The sequence below is a fragment of the Falco punctatus genome (genome assembly GCF_963210335.1).
Source record: "Falco punctatus genome assembly, contig: scaffold_40, whole genome shotgun sequence".
Classification (NCBI taxonomy): domain Eukaryota; kingdom Metazoa; phylum Chordata; class Aves; order Falconiformes; family Falconidae; genus Falco; species Falco punctatus.
Window position 1 is genome coordinate 328,965 of NW_027660300.1, and position 14,736 is coordinate 343,700.

General features: G+C 44.9%; 2 long non-coding RNA genes across 2 annotated transcripts in view; one reads left to right on the top strand and one right to left on the bottom strand.

The window, feature by feature from the left end:
• LOC308057213 overlaps positions 1-3,496 on the bottom strand; it is a 183,746-nt gene extending 180,250 nt beyond the window's left edge. The window contains exons 1-2 of the long non-coding RNA XR_013925179.1: positions 3,401-3,496; positions 3,165-3,258 (exon numbers count right to left, since the gene is read on the bottom strand). This is a non-coding gene — a long non-coding RNA (uncharacterized lncRNA). The remainder of the gene's footprint in view (positions 1-3,164; positions 3,259-3,400) is intronic.
• A 433-nt stretch (positions 3,497-3,929) lies between these two features.
• Positions 3,930-9,460, top strand: LOC308057215. The gene is made up of 2 exons (XR_013925181.1): positions 3,930-7,946; positions 8,898-9,460. It is a non-coding gene; the product is annotated as an uncharacterized lncRNA (long non-coding RNA).
• Positions 9,461-14,736: the final 5,276 nt, after the last annotated feature.

Consider the following 14,736-nt stretch of genomic DNA (forward strand, 5'->3'; position numbering starts at 1 on the left):
GGTGACAGGCCCTTCTGCGCTGGGAGCAGTTTGGGCTGAGCCAGGGCAAGGCCAGGACTGGCCCCTGCCCCCACGGTTCCCATGAAGCCCCTGCTGCAGAGCAGGGCTCACTGCTGGGCAGCCAGCGGGCACAGCCCCTGCTCCTCACAGCACACTCGGCCAGCACTCAGCACAGCTCCAGCCACGGCTCGGAAGGGAGCTCTCCTAGGAACGGCAGAGGCGGGGACAGGGGGCACCGGGGGAGCATCTAGGAGAAAGGGCTTTCACTTGGCTCACAGAAGTCTTGCCTGACTTGTCACTATGTTTTCTTCATGAACAGGACCCTATGGTTGGAGGCAGCAGATGTCCAACAGCAGCTCCATCACCCAGTTCCTCCTCCTGGTATTGGCAGACACGTGTGTTGCTAGGTAGGGCCTGGCGGCCGGAAGATGTCGCGCTGTACGGACACACAGGGCCCCCCTCCAGGTAGCCAACAGCTTGTAGCTTATGATGTAAGCAGACGGAAGTGACACTGTAAACCTAGGCTATATAGTGCCGCGCCGCTCAGCAATAAACGCCGTTTGCCATCCACCACATTGGTGTCTGTGAGCTGATGGACCGCACGGCCAGGGGTCGGCCGCCGTGCCGTTCCTGAACCAGGTCACCGCGTGCCTGCGAAGGCAACAAGTGGTGCCGAAACCAGGGAAAATCACCTCGAATCGGTTGAACGGTGGCCGGAGCGGCAGGACCAGCCCGGCGGGGAGGATGCTCCCGGACCAACCAAGAGGATGGAAGCTCTTGTGAAGGTCGTATTACAGCTGCATAAGCAGTGGGGTATTGCTTGTAAGCCCAAAGATTTTAATCTCGCATTTGCGAGACTTATAGAGCTCGGGGTCATTGACCAGCCGGTGGATATACTCCACTCAGATGTGTGGGACAAATGCTCCCATGCTTTATGCGATGAAACGATGTCTACTGGTAGTGGAAATAATCTGAAAGCATGGGGGAAAGTCGTCCAGGCACTCCAAAAAGCTAGACACGAGCAGGAGACCTGGAAAGCTGCAAGGGATTGTCTGTTAAACACCCCGCGGGTGGGAAATGGGGCGACTATACAAACATCACACCACCCGGTTGAAGAGGGTTCCGCCGACCCTCAAAGCCGACAGAATAGTGACACGCCCACTCAGTGTCCAAAAGACTCTTCCGTCTCCAACTCGCCCACAGGACCCTCAGCAGACTCCTTTTGGGGCAAGCTGGCTGCAGAGGCCAGGGGCGCTGAGGCAAAAGCCGAGGCCGAAAGTACACGGAGTGAACCACTGCCCTGTGCGCCCCAAGATGGCGCCGAGCAGCAAGGGGAAGGGCGGGGCCAGACCGCCCCCGGCGGGAGCAGGGAGGGAGCGCTAGAGTTAACGGGCGCACACAGAGGGGAGGGGGAAGAGAATGGGAAGGAAAAGAGTGATTGGCACGACCAAAAAAGGGAAAAGAGCGCCAGCGAGGGGCAGAAAGCCAATCAGAATGACCCTCCCCAAAACTGCCCTTATAAGGCAGTCGCCGCCCCAAGCGGAAGGCGGGGCGGGCAGAAAGGGAAAGAACCGCCCAATTACGCAGACAAGGGAGGGGCCGAAGCCCGACCACATACCACCAGCACCCGGAAGTAAGCAGTCAGTCGGGCTCTGACTCCGGCTCAGACTCTGCATGGCAGACTTGGCTGGCAAATACAAAGACCAAAATATCACCACTCACAGGGAAAGAAAGAAATAAGGGGACAGAAATTCCTCTCACAGATTGGAGAAAAATACAAATTGCATGTGCCGATTGGGCCCCATCGGACGCACTAGCATTCCCGGTCCGAGTGACGGACGGGGGACAGAGGGTCCATTCCCCCTTAAGCCCTAAGGATATACGAGCGATTGTTAAAGCAATCGCGGACAACAGACTCAATTCTGCCATGGTCTCCACCCTCATAGATGGGGTTTTTGGGGGAGATGATTTGCTCCCGTTCGATATAAAACGGACTTGTAGGTTGATTTTTGATGGGGCAGGGGTGATTGTGTTTAAACAAGAATGGGAGGAGAACTATGCAAGGCAATTAGTCCGAGTAACCGGAGTGGGTCATCCGCTACACGGCTCCAGCCTACAGCGGTTGATGGGTACAGACCCAACAATGATTACCCCCCAAGCACAAGCCCAGGGCCTGTGGGCCCATGAAGTTATGGCAACTACTTGTGCAGCTAGAGAGGCCATTCGCACGACCTCTAGAGTTATTGTCAAGCCATCGCCATGGTCCACAATAAAACAAAAAGAAAGTGAGAGTTTTGCACAGGTTGTAGATCGCCTCCAAGCAGCAGTTGATTCCTCGACCCTGCCCTCGGAGGCGAAAGGCCCAGTCATCGCAGACTGTTTGCGGCAACAGTCTAATCTTAAAACCAAAGAAATCCTGCAATCACTGCCACCGAGGTCAAGTCTCGCGGACATGATTAAACATGTTGTGAGCGAGGAGCACCTGGCCCCAATCCAAGTGGCTGTTCGTGCACTGGCTAGCGTGATGACATGCTTCAAATGTGGCCAACCAGGCCATGTGATGACCAATTGTCCCCAATCCGGAGACTCGCCGATGGCGCTCCTCCCACAAAACCGATCTAAAGGACCGTGTTGGGCCTGTGGAAAGAGAGGGCACTTCGCGAAGGAATGCAGGCTTAAAAAGCAGGGAAATGGGAAAGGGAGGGGGCCCCCGGGCCACACACAGCCCTCTCCCACTTGGGATGTCAGGCGGCCCCATTACACCAACCCCAGACAGGGAGAGTCGCTCCCGAACCCGTTGTCCCCGAGGGAAGCAACCAACTTTATAGCCCAGCCGACGAACCCACAAACCTGGCCTCCATCCCAGGGACAGCAGGGACCACCCCTTGGGGGCGAGACCCCTGGGTGGCCCTGGCAGTAAGGTGTGACAACCTGCCAGTGGTATGGGGGATCTGTTCCCTCCATAATACCTTGAATGACACCACCATCAGCATCCCCTTTTTAATTGACACAGATGTTACAGTTATCCTTGAAACGAGCTGGCCCCCACGTTGGAAATCGGAAGATGCCCCCATGGTAGGTGGAGTCCGGGGACTAACCCGAGCTCGGAAGAGTGCTCAGCTGGGAGCAATCACGCTTCACACAGAAAAGGGACCGGAGAAGACCATTACCCTTGTGAGAAACTATGGACTAGGGTATTGTTTATTAAGATTTATGTTAAGCTCAATGTAAAGGTTAGGCAACAAAAGATATGAAACGCTTATGCAAACAGCTACCAGACACCGCCTGTGTAAGATAAGATAACCGCAATACACAAACTAAACCAGACACCGCTGGTGCAAGATAAGATAACCGCAATACACAAACTAAACCAGACACCGCTGATGCAAGATAAGATAACCACCAGATGTCCAGGAACCGACAGAAATAGGGCAAACAACCCCATATAAGGACATATGAGTGAGGGGTCAACTATGGGACAAAGGAGGAAGACCACCAGGAGGCAGAAAACGACCCCCTAACAACAACTGAAGCATGACTCCACTACCTCATGAACACAGAAGTAAAGATGTATAAAAAGGGACTGTTTGAACTGCTCAGGACGGCAGTTGGCGGAGCGCAGACTCCCCTGTCGTCCAGCGCTGTTTTGCTCATATTCTACTTGCTATAATTAATAAAATTTTAATTGGATTATGATCCGTTGCGGTCTCAATTTATAACAATTTCTGGTGCCGTGACTCGGATAAGGAACAGTGGGCTTTGGTCCTCCGGGGAGGCGCCCCGCGACATTTCGCGGCCCCGCGACCAACAGCTTACTCCAACCTTACCGACGAACCTAAATTCTAGAATAATGAGCAAAGGAGAAACCTGTAAAATCCCATAAAAATTCTGTGCACGGGAGTCCGGACGAAGACGCAGGACGCGTAAGTATATTGCGAATTTGTTTGCAGGGTTTGCCGTTCGGGCGGGATTGGGTTTCCTGGAATATAACGAGTGAGAGGTTCGATATACTGAACCAAGCGAGTGCGGACTCTTAAGTACTGTGTCTCCCATCTCCCACGAGGGACTGGGCCAGGAACAAGGGGAGCGAGTGAGTGTATGTTTGTGGATATTCCAGAAGATGGGGGCGAAGGGCAGCAAGCCTTCGAATCCCATGGGAAGGGTACCCACTGTACCTAAGAATACCCCTCTGGCATATATCTTAGACAACTGGAGATATTTCCCTGGAACCCTAGGGAAAGATAAGCAGAAAATGATAGAATATTGTACTAAGATATGGGGAGGGAAGAAGATTTCTAAAAATGTCTTTTGGCCAGTCTATGGGTCAGAAGAAGAGTGGGTAAGACAGCAATTAAACCTCTGGGTTAATAATAAAAAACCCCTTAACCCGGAGGAGAGTCAATATGCGGAAGTGTGGCTAGAAAGACCGGGAGCTAGACTTTACCCGCTGAATGAAATAAAAACTAAGCAAAAGAAAAAGAAGGAAGAGTTAGACAAAACCCTTCTAACCCCCCCTCCTTACGCTCCTCCTCCTGCTCCCGCAGCCTCTTCAGAGGTCCCCAGAGCGCCCACTCCCCCACCAGAGTCGGAACAAGGGTCTCCCCCTCCTCCTAGACGCGTAACTAGAAGTCAAAAAGGGGCAGCTCAGATGTACCCCCTAAGGGAAATACCCATGGGGGGACCTCAACCTGTGATAGGATATATTTCCGTACCCCTAAACTCGGCTGACCTACGAGATTTTAAAAGGACCGAGATGGGAAACTTAATTGAGGACCCACTCGGAGTGGCAGAAAGATTAGATCAATTTCTGGGACCAAACCTTTATACTTGGGGTGAGATGCAATCTATCCTTGGTCAATTATTTACTACCGAGGAAAGAGATATGATTAGGCGAGCAGGAATGAGACTGTGGGATGCTCAGCATGCCCAGGGAACCCAAGCAGATATTAAATGGCCACTCCAAAGACCTAATTGGGATAATCAGGATCCGGCGCATAGAACTCATATGCAGGACCTGAGAACTATAGTAATTCAGGGGATTAGAGAAGCAGTACCCCGTGGCCAGAATATCAATAAAGCATTTAATGAAATGCAAAAGAAAGATGAGAGCCCTACTGAGTGGCTGGAATGACTGAGAAAAGCCCTTCAGCTGTACTCTGGGGTAAATCCAGACGACCCTTTAGGGCAAGCGCTCCTCAAAACTCAGTTTGTGGCAAAATCATGGGAAGATATCAGAAAGAAGATTGAAAAGTTAGAAGACTGGCAGAATAGAGGGTTGGATGAATTATTGAGGGAAGCTCAGAAAGTCTACGTAAGGCGGGAAGAAGAGAGCAACAAGCGACAAGTAAAAATGATGGTAGCAGCGGTCAGAGAGGATCACAAAGGGCGGACTGGTGAACACAGATCTGCTGGAACGAAACAAGGGAACGTAGTAGTAAAGAAGGAACAGAGATGTTGTTTTTACTGTGGAAAGAAGGGACATATAAAAAAGAATTGCAGAGAAAGGATCAGGGATGAGGAAATATTGAAAACGGAATAGGAGAGTCAGGGGCTTTATATCTTAGGGGACCGGAGTCATCATGAGCCCTTGATAAAATTAAAAATAGGTCCCCATAAACAAGAGTTCACCTTTTTAGTAAACACTGGGGCTGAGAAATCAACTATTAAGCAAATACCTGAGGGATGTAAAGTTTCCCCTGAAAAAGTACAAGTAATTGGGGCAAAAGGAGAACCCTTTAAAGTAAGCAAAATCAAAAATGTGGTATTCGAAACTGAAAATAAATTTGGAATGGGTGAACTCTTGCTCGTCCCTGAAGCAGAATTTAATCTGTTAGGACGAGATTTAATTGTTGAATTGCAATTAGAAATTAAAGTGAAAAATCAAGAGCTAACAGTGTCTGCTTATCCTTTGACCGTGGATGATCAAAAACAAATTAACCCCGATGTCTGGTACTCTCCGGACACAATTAGTAGACTGGAAATCCCACCGATTAAAATCCAAATTTCCGAACCCCACATACCTGTGAGGGTAACGCAATATCCCATATCCCTAGAAGGACGGAGGGGATTAAAACCAGAAATTGATCGATTGTTAGCACAAGGAATCTTAGAGCCTTGTATGTCACCCTTTAACACTCCCATTCTGCCTGTAAAGAAACCAAATGGGAAATATCGGCTCGTACATGATTTAAGGGAAATAAACAAAAGAACTATCACCCGGTTCCCTGTAGTAGCAAATCCATACACACTGCTAAGCAAGCTAGGACCCCATAACTCCTGGTATAGTGTGGCTGATTTAAAGGATGCCTTTTGGGCCTGTCCACTGGCAGAAGAATGCTGTGATTATTTTGCCTTTGAATGGGAAGACATAGAGACAGGCCGTAGACAGCAATTGAGATGGACCGTGCTTCCCCAAGGGTTCACTGAGCCCCCTAATCTGTTTGGACAGGCCCTGGAAGAGCTCTTAAAAGAATACCAGGTACAAACGGGAAACGTGCTGTTACAGTATGTAGATGATCTGCTCATAGCAGGGAATAATAAGGAGGATGTAAGAAAAGAAAGCATTCGACTCCTAAACTTTCTTGCACAAAAGGGCCTACGGGTATCACAAGAAAAGTTACAATTTGTGGAGGAAAAAGTGAAATATTTGGGGCATTATTTGTTTAACGGCAAGAAGATATTGGATCCAGAGCGCATTAAAGGAATTCTGGAATTACCTATGCCTGTCACTAAGAGGCAAATTCGGCAGGCATTAGGGCTATTTGGGTATTGTAGGCAATGGATAGAGAACTACAGCTTTAAAGTTAAATTCTTATATGAACAACTGTCTAAAGACAAAATACCCAAGTGGACCCCTCAGGATCAAGAGCAGTTTGCCAGTCTTAAAAGGGAGCTAAGTCAAGCACCGGTTTTAAGCCTCCCAGATTTAAAGCGGCCATTCCATTTATTCGTTAACATACATGAAGGAACGGCATTTGGAGTATTAACTCAGGAATGGGCCGGACAAAAGAAACCGGTGGCATACTTATCAAAGCTGTTGGACCCTGTGAGCAGGGGTTGGCCGAGTTGTTTACAAATCATTGTTGCTGCTGCCTTATTACTTGAAGAAACGAATCGTATTACCTTTAATGGAGAAGTTGTCCTATATGCACCTCATAATATAAGGGGGGTGCTTCAACAAAAAGCAGAAAAATGGCTTCCAGATAGCCGACTACTAAAGTATGAGGGAATACTTATAGAATCCCCTAAACTATCTTTGAAAACTATTGGAGCAGTTAACCCCGCTGAATTTTTGTACCCAGGAGAAGGTAATGAACTATTGCACAATTGTTTTCAAACAATTGAACAACAGACACGTATTAGGCCAGACTTAGAAGAAGAAGAACTACAATGTGGAGAAGTACTATTTATAGATGGGTCATCACGAATAGTGGAAGGTAAACGATTGTCTGGATATGCTATCGTTAAGTTAGAGAAAGGAGAATTTAAGACAATAGAATCGGGCCCCCTGAGTGCCAGCTGGTCGGCTCAAGCCTGTGAGCTGTATGCATTGTGGAAAGCATTAGTGTCACTGAAGGGAAAGGATGGAACTATATATACAGACTCACGCTATGCGTTTGGAGTGGTACATACCTTTGGAAAAATATGGGAGGAAAGAGGATTTGTTAACTCACAGGGAAAAGAACTGATACACCCGGAATTAATTCGGCGAGTTCTGGGGGCATTGAAAATGCCGAATAAAATAGCAGTTGTACATATAAAGGGACACCAGCGAGGTACAAGTTACCAAGTTAGAGAAAATAATGCAGCTGATACAGAAGCAAAACAAGTGGCAGGCAATTATAGTACGATTTTGACTATGCAACAAATATCTGTTAGTAAAAATTTGAGTTTTGAGTCTGCAGAAAAGGAAAAACTAGAACAAATGGGAGCTAAGGAACAGAATGGTAAGTACATATTGCCAGATGGGAGAGAAGTCTTGCCGAAGGGCATAGCACTCGAAATATTTTCAAAAATACACAGTAAAACACACTGGGGAACCCAGGCGTTAGTTGATCATTTCAATCAACAGTTTGCCTGTTTAGGCGTATATAACATAGCAAAGACAGTCACGGCAGCCTGCGAGACCTGTCAAAAGGTTAATCGAAACAATATGAGACAAAAACCTCTTGGAGGACGTTCCCCAGCATACAGACCTTTCTCACACATACAAGTGGATTTTACTGAATTACCCAGGGTAGGGCGTTACAAATATTTATTAGTAATGGTAGATCATTTAACACATTATGTTGAGGCTTTTACTACCTCCAAGGCAACTGCTAACCAAGTTACTAAAGTGTTACTTGAACACATTATACCTCGATATGGAGTACCTGAAGTAATCGACTCGGACAGAGGAACACACTTTGTGTCAAAAATTGTTAGAGATCTAACAGAAAGCTTGGGTATTAAGTGGGAATACCATACGCCATGGCATCCACAAAGTTCGGGAAAAGTTGAAAGGATGAATGGAGAAATCAAAACTATTTTGACTAAATTAATGATAGAAACCAAATTATCATGGATTAAGTGCCTACCCATGGCACTATTAATTCTCAGAACTAGACCCCGAGCGGATGTGGGAATATCAGCATTTGAAATGGTGTATGGAATGCCCTATAGAATTGAAAGCCCACAAACAAATATTTTAATTCGAGACCGTGCGATTAATGAATATGTTTTACAATTAGCAGAACATCGTAACAAGCTTTGGGAACACGGACTGATTGTGCAACGACCCCCGTTGGACTTAAAAATTCACAATGTTAAACCTGGGGATTGGATATTGATTAAAGTATGGAAGGAAAAAACCCTAAAACCCAATTGGGAGGGACCTTATCTTGTTCTGCTTACAACAGAAACGGCTCTCCGGACTGCTGAGCGTGGATGGACTCATGCCAGTCGCATTAAAGGCCCAGCGATGAGACCCCACTGGAAAGTAATCAGTACACCAGGTGACACCAAGATAACATTGAGAAGATAAAGTTATGATAGAGATTTTACTTGATTATTTTGACGCATTACCTTTTGGTATAAAGTGTGTATTGTTGTTTACATTTGCTATAGTTATCTCGCTTTTTATCTATTATATATGGAAGTGTAAGAAGTGTAATTGCTAAGCTCATGCAGCCACACAATATTGAATATAGAAAATATGCTGATGTGAATGATACATGCATTTTGGATATACGATTTAGGTGTAATAATTTGAACTGCAATTGTTATCCATTTGCTTGTTTTAAATGTAAGGTATGCCAGGATAAATGGTGGACACACTGTGAATTCGGATACCCTCCGGCAGGAGTTTGCACACAGTGTTGGAAAAATCCAAAGAACTCTCACTGAGTGGAGACTAAAACAATTAGAGTCTAAACAAGAAATTATTCGGGAATCCCAAGAATGGTGGGAAATTTTTGCTAAAGGAATAAACCCTCAATATTATTGTTACCACTCCAACGAACCAGTCCCCTTTGTAGCTGAAATTTTAGTTATAAAGTGCAGGAGGGAAGTACTAACCGTGTCTTGCTTGGCCCCATTAATTAAAGCTGCAAAGTGGGAAGCCTATGTAAACAGGCAGAAAGCCCGAAACAGCTGTTCTCCTGATAAATTCCCTTGCTGCCGAGAAGATGGTACACCCCGTGGCTCGAAGCAACCGAGTCGACGGGCGAGGCAGAGGAGAAACAAACCGTGGAGAAAAGAGGCAGAAAAATGGGATGCAAAAGCAGCCATGGCCGAACTTCCCCAGGACTGGTAAGAATATACTTAAATTGGCAGAATTAACAAACACCCTTTTTCCTGGTATACCGTTAATTGTGCTATTGATAATAACCCAGGCAAAAGGGGGAAACCCACATGAACCATTTAAGTGGGAACTAATATCTTGGGAAGGAACGAAAACAATAGCCACTTTTAGCAACCCAGGGCCACCTGAATTCGTAGTGAAACTTTGTGATTTAGTACCAATACCTTGTGAAAAAGGACCTCCATTTTATTTATGCCCGGCCTCTGGACAGCCTTACTGTCATTATCCCGGACACTATTATTGTGGTTATTGGGGATGTGAGACAATAGCCTCGGGCTGGACAGTAAAGGCTCCTGATAAATATATAAAAGCAACCTGGACTCCTAACGGATGTGTACCTGAACAAACAGGTGTAGATCTTACAGGTCTGCGTGACGTGGATTATGTAGCTCCACGTAACAAGAAAGTCTGTACCCGCATCAAATTTCAAATATTGCATCCCCTAGAAGACGAATGGTTAGTAGGACGAACATGGGGAATATGTGTCTATGCAGGAATTCCTAAAGATTGGGGAGGGCACTTTCTCATAAGAAAAATTAAAATACCACATGATTCACTCCCTGTTGGGCCGAATAAAGTATTGAATTCACCCACTTTCCCTAAGAAAAAGATTGTCCCCACAAGTGTTACAACCACTCGTCCAAACTCCCTATCAGTAACAGATAGAACAACTAATGACACGGTGACTGAGTCCTCTTTAGTTAGGGATTCAGGAGTGTCAGAATCCAAAGACCCCTTATGGGATTTAATGCAAGCCTCTTATCGTACCCTTAATGAAAGCAAACCAAATTTAACTAAGGAATGCTGGTTATGTTACAATGTTAGACCACCATATTTTGAGGCAATCGGAATACCAGATAGGATTCAATGGTCTAGTGGTTCAAACCCACAAGAATGCCCCTGGGATGACCAGAAGAACCATACGCAAGGAATTACTATTCAATTGGTAACAGGTCAAGGAAAATGTATAGGTACAGTGCCCGAAAAATATCAGCCTTTGTGTAATCAAACAATCACTAACACCAATATAGAGAAACACAAGAATCAAAATGACAAATGGGCTATCCCGACACCAGGAGCTAAATGGGTTTGTTCAGACATCGGAGTAACGCCTTGCCTATCCCTAAACGTGTTTAATCAATCTCAGTTTTGTGTACAGGTGATTATTGTTCCTCGTCTGATCTATCACACCTCTGAGGAGGTGTTACGCCACTTTGAAGGAGACCTGGATAGACAAAAATGAGAGCCAGTTACAGTGGTAACCCTAGCTACACTGCTGATAGCGGGCGGAGGTGGAGCAGGTACAGGCATAGCCTCCCTAGTAAAAGGTCAGGAATTACAAATTTTGCAGATGGCTGTAGATGAGGATTTAGCAAAAATAGAACAATCTATCCAAAATTTAGCCAATTCAGTAAAGTCTTTATCAGAAGTAGTGCTGCAAAATAGAAGAGGATTAGATCTACTGTTCTTAAAGGAAGGAGGGTTATGTGTAGCTCTCAATGAAGAATGTTGTTCTTTTGCTGACCATACGGGAGTAGTCCAGGACACCATGTCTGAACTCCGGAAAAGGTTAGATCAACGTAAGAAAAATCGTGAGGCGGGCAGGTCATGGTATGAAAACTGGTTTAATGTTTCACCTTGGCTAACCACTTTGTTGTCTGCTTTAGCAGGACCGCTTATTATGTTGATTCTGGGACTTATATTTGGGCCTTGTATATTACGCTATATTTTACATTTTATTAAAGAACGGTTTGACATAGCTAAATTGCTTATTCTAACTACGAGGTCTGGGGCAAAATATAAGAGTGTATCTATTAATGAGGATGAAGATTGTTGTGAATGCGTTATGCCATGTGAGAACTATGCCTATTGTAATTGTGAGGTATTACCTTGTGAGTGTTATGATAAATGTTGGGATTGTGGAAAAAGGTTTGCTTGCAGTGCCGAGAATGAAAGTAGCGTCTAATAAACAATAATAGGATAAAAAGAAAAAGGGGGGATTGTGAGAAACTATGGACTAGGGTATTGTTTATTAAGATTTATGTTAAGCTCAATGTAAAGTTCAGGCAACAAAAGATATGAAAACGCTTATGCAAACAGCTACCAGACACCGCTGGTGTAAGATAAGATAACCACAATACACAAACTAAACCAGACACCGCTGGTGCAAGATAAGATAACCGCAATACACAAACTAAACCAGACACCGCTGGTGCAAGATAAGATAACCACCAGATGTCCAGGAACCGACAGAAACAGGGCAAACAACCCCATATAAGGACATATGAGTGAGGGGTCAACTATGGGACAAAGGAGGAAGACCACCAGGAGGCAGAAAACGACCCCCTAACAACAACTGAAGCATGACTCCACTACCTCATGAACACGGAAGTAAAGATGTATAAAAAGGGACTGTTTGAACTGCTCAGTACGGCAGTTGGCGGAGCGCAGACTCCCCTGTCGTCCAGCGCTGTTTTGCTCATATTCTACTTGCTATAATTAATAAAATTTTAATTGGATTATGATCCATTGCGGTCTCAATTTATAACAGTTAAGGATATTTATCCTGTAGTAGCAAACCCTTATACACTGTTAACAGCATTAAGGGACACTTATCAATGGTTTACAGTGCTTGATCTAAAAGATGCTTTTTTTTGTATACCTTTTGAAAAAGAAAGCAGAAAACTGTTTGCTTTTGAATGGGAAAATCCTCAAACCGGGCGAAAGATGCAGTTGACATGGACTAGATTACCCCAAGGATTTAAAAACAGTCCAACTATTTTTGGAAATCAATCAGCTAAAGAACTTGAAATCTGGAAACAGGATAAATCAAGACCTGGGCATTTACTCTTACAATATGTGGATGACATACTGATTGCTACAGAAGAAAGATTTACTTGTATACGGGTGACTATTGACCTCTTGAATTTCCTGGGACTAAATGGGTATAAGGTATCCAGGAAGAAAGCCCAGATAGCCTGCCAGACTGTGATATATCTGGGCTTTGAGATTTCAAAAGGACAACGGCAATTAGGAAAAGATCGCAAAGAAGCTATTTGTGGTATACCTGAGCCGAGAAATATTCATGAACTCAGAGCATTTTTGGGAATGACTGGGTGGTGTCGCCTTTGGATTATGAACTATGGGCTAATAGCTAAACCACTGTACGAGGCCCAAAAGAACTCTCCCTTTGTATGGGGCCCACAACAACAAAAGGGTTTTGTAGAATTGAAACGTGCCTTAATGTCTGCACCTGCTTTGGGACTGCCGGATCTAACCAAAGATTTTCAGTTGTTTGTTCATGAAAGGCAACACCTGGCACTGGGAGTACTAACCCAGAAGATGGGAAGCTGGAAACGACCAGTCGGATACTTCTCTAAACAACTGGACACAGTGAGTAAAGGGTGGCCAAACTGCCTTCGAGCAGTAGCCGCAACAGTAATGCTCATACAAGAAGCTCGGAAATTGACTTTGGGAAGAACAATAACAGTCTATGTCCCACACATGGTGATAACTGTCCTAGAACAGAAGGGGGGACATTGGCTGTCTCCCAGCCGAATGATGAAGTACCAGGTGGTATTGACTGAACAAAATGATGTGATTCTAAAAACGACTAACCTGGTAAATCCTGCAGTATTTTTAAGTTCTGTACAGGAAGAAGGACAACTAGAACATGATTGTTTGGCTACCATCGAGTATGTTTATTCCAGTCGTGAGGATTGGAAAGATGTACCATTGGAGCAACCAGACTGGGAATTGTATACTGACGGAAGCAGCTTTATGGAGCAAGGAGTCCGATATGCCGGATATGCGGTAACAACAGACACCAGAGTTGTAGAAGCAGGAACATTGGCGAGTACCACATCAGCACAAAAAGCAGAACTCATCGCTCTAATCCGGGCCTTAGAGCTTAGCAAAGACAAGAAAGTAAATATCTGGACTGACTCAAAATATGCCTTTGGGGTAGTGCATGTCCATGGAGCCTTGTGGAAAGAGAGAGGGTTATTGTCCTCTCAAGGATCAAACATTAAGCATCAAACGGAAATTTTACAATTATTGCAAGCAGTTCAAAAACCAGATCAAGTAGCAATCATGCACTGTAAAGCACATCAGATTGGAAATACAAAAATAATAATTGGAAATAATTTAGCTGATAAAACAGCAAAGAAGGTAGCAAAGAGACAAATATCACAAATGGCAATAATTCCTTCTAAAACAGTAACCCTTCCTAGGGAAAAACCGAAATATTCAGAGGAAGATGACAAATTAGGTCAGTTATTAAATGCTAAGAAAAACTTAGCTGGATGGTGGATAACTCCTAGTGGACAAGTAGTAATTCCCCCTCTTTTAATGAGAGAGATAATTCAAGTAAAACACCAAGAATGTCATTGGGGGGCAGAAGCTTTAGTAACATCTTTACGAAAACAAGTGGTATCAGTTAAAATGTTGGGAATAGCTAAAATGATAACTGCAAAGTGTGAGGTATGTTTGAAAAATAATCCAATGATTAAGAAAAAGGTTCAAATGGGTAGACTGAAATCTGGTGTAGAACCTGGAGATTATTGGCAAGTAGATTTTTCAGAATTACCCAGACAAAATGGGTATCGGTACATTCTGGTAGGGGTTGATACTTTTACAGGATGGCCAGAAGCCCTTCCCTGTCGCACCACACAAGCAAAAGAAGTGGTGAAGTGGTTATTACAGGAAATAATTCCGAGATTTGGAGTTCCTATTGGAATTTCTTTTGACAGAGGTCCACACTTTGTTGCTGAAGTAGTTCAAAGTGTTAGCAAAGCATTAGGTATTAATTGGGATTTACATGCCTCTTGGAGACCACAGTCTAGTGGGAAAGTGGAAAGAATGAATCAAACTTTGAAACGACAAATAAGCAAGAT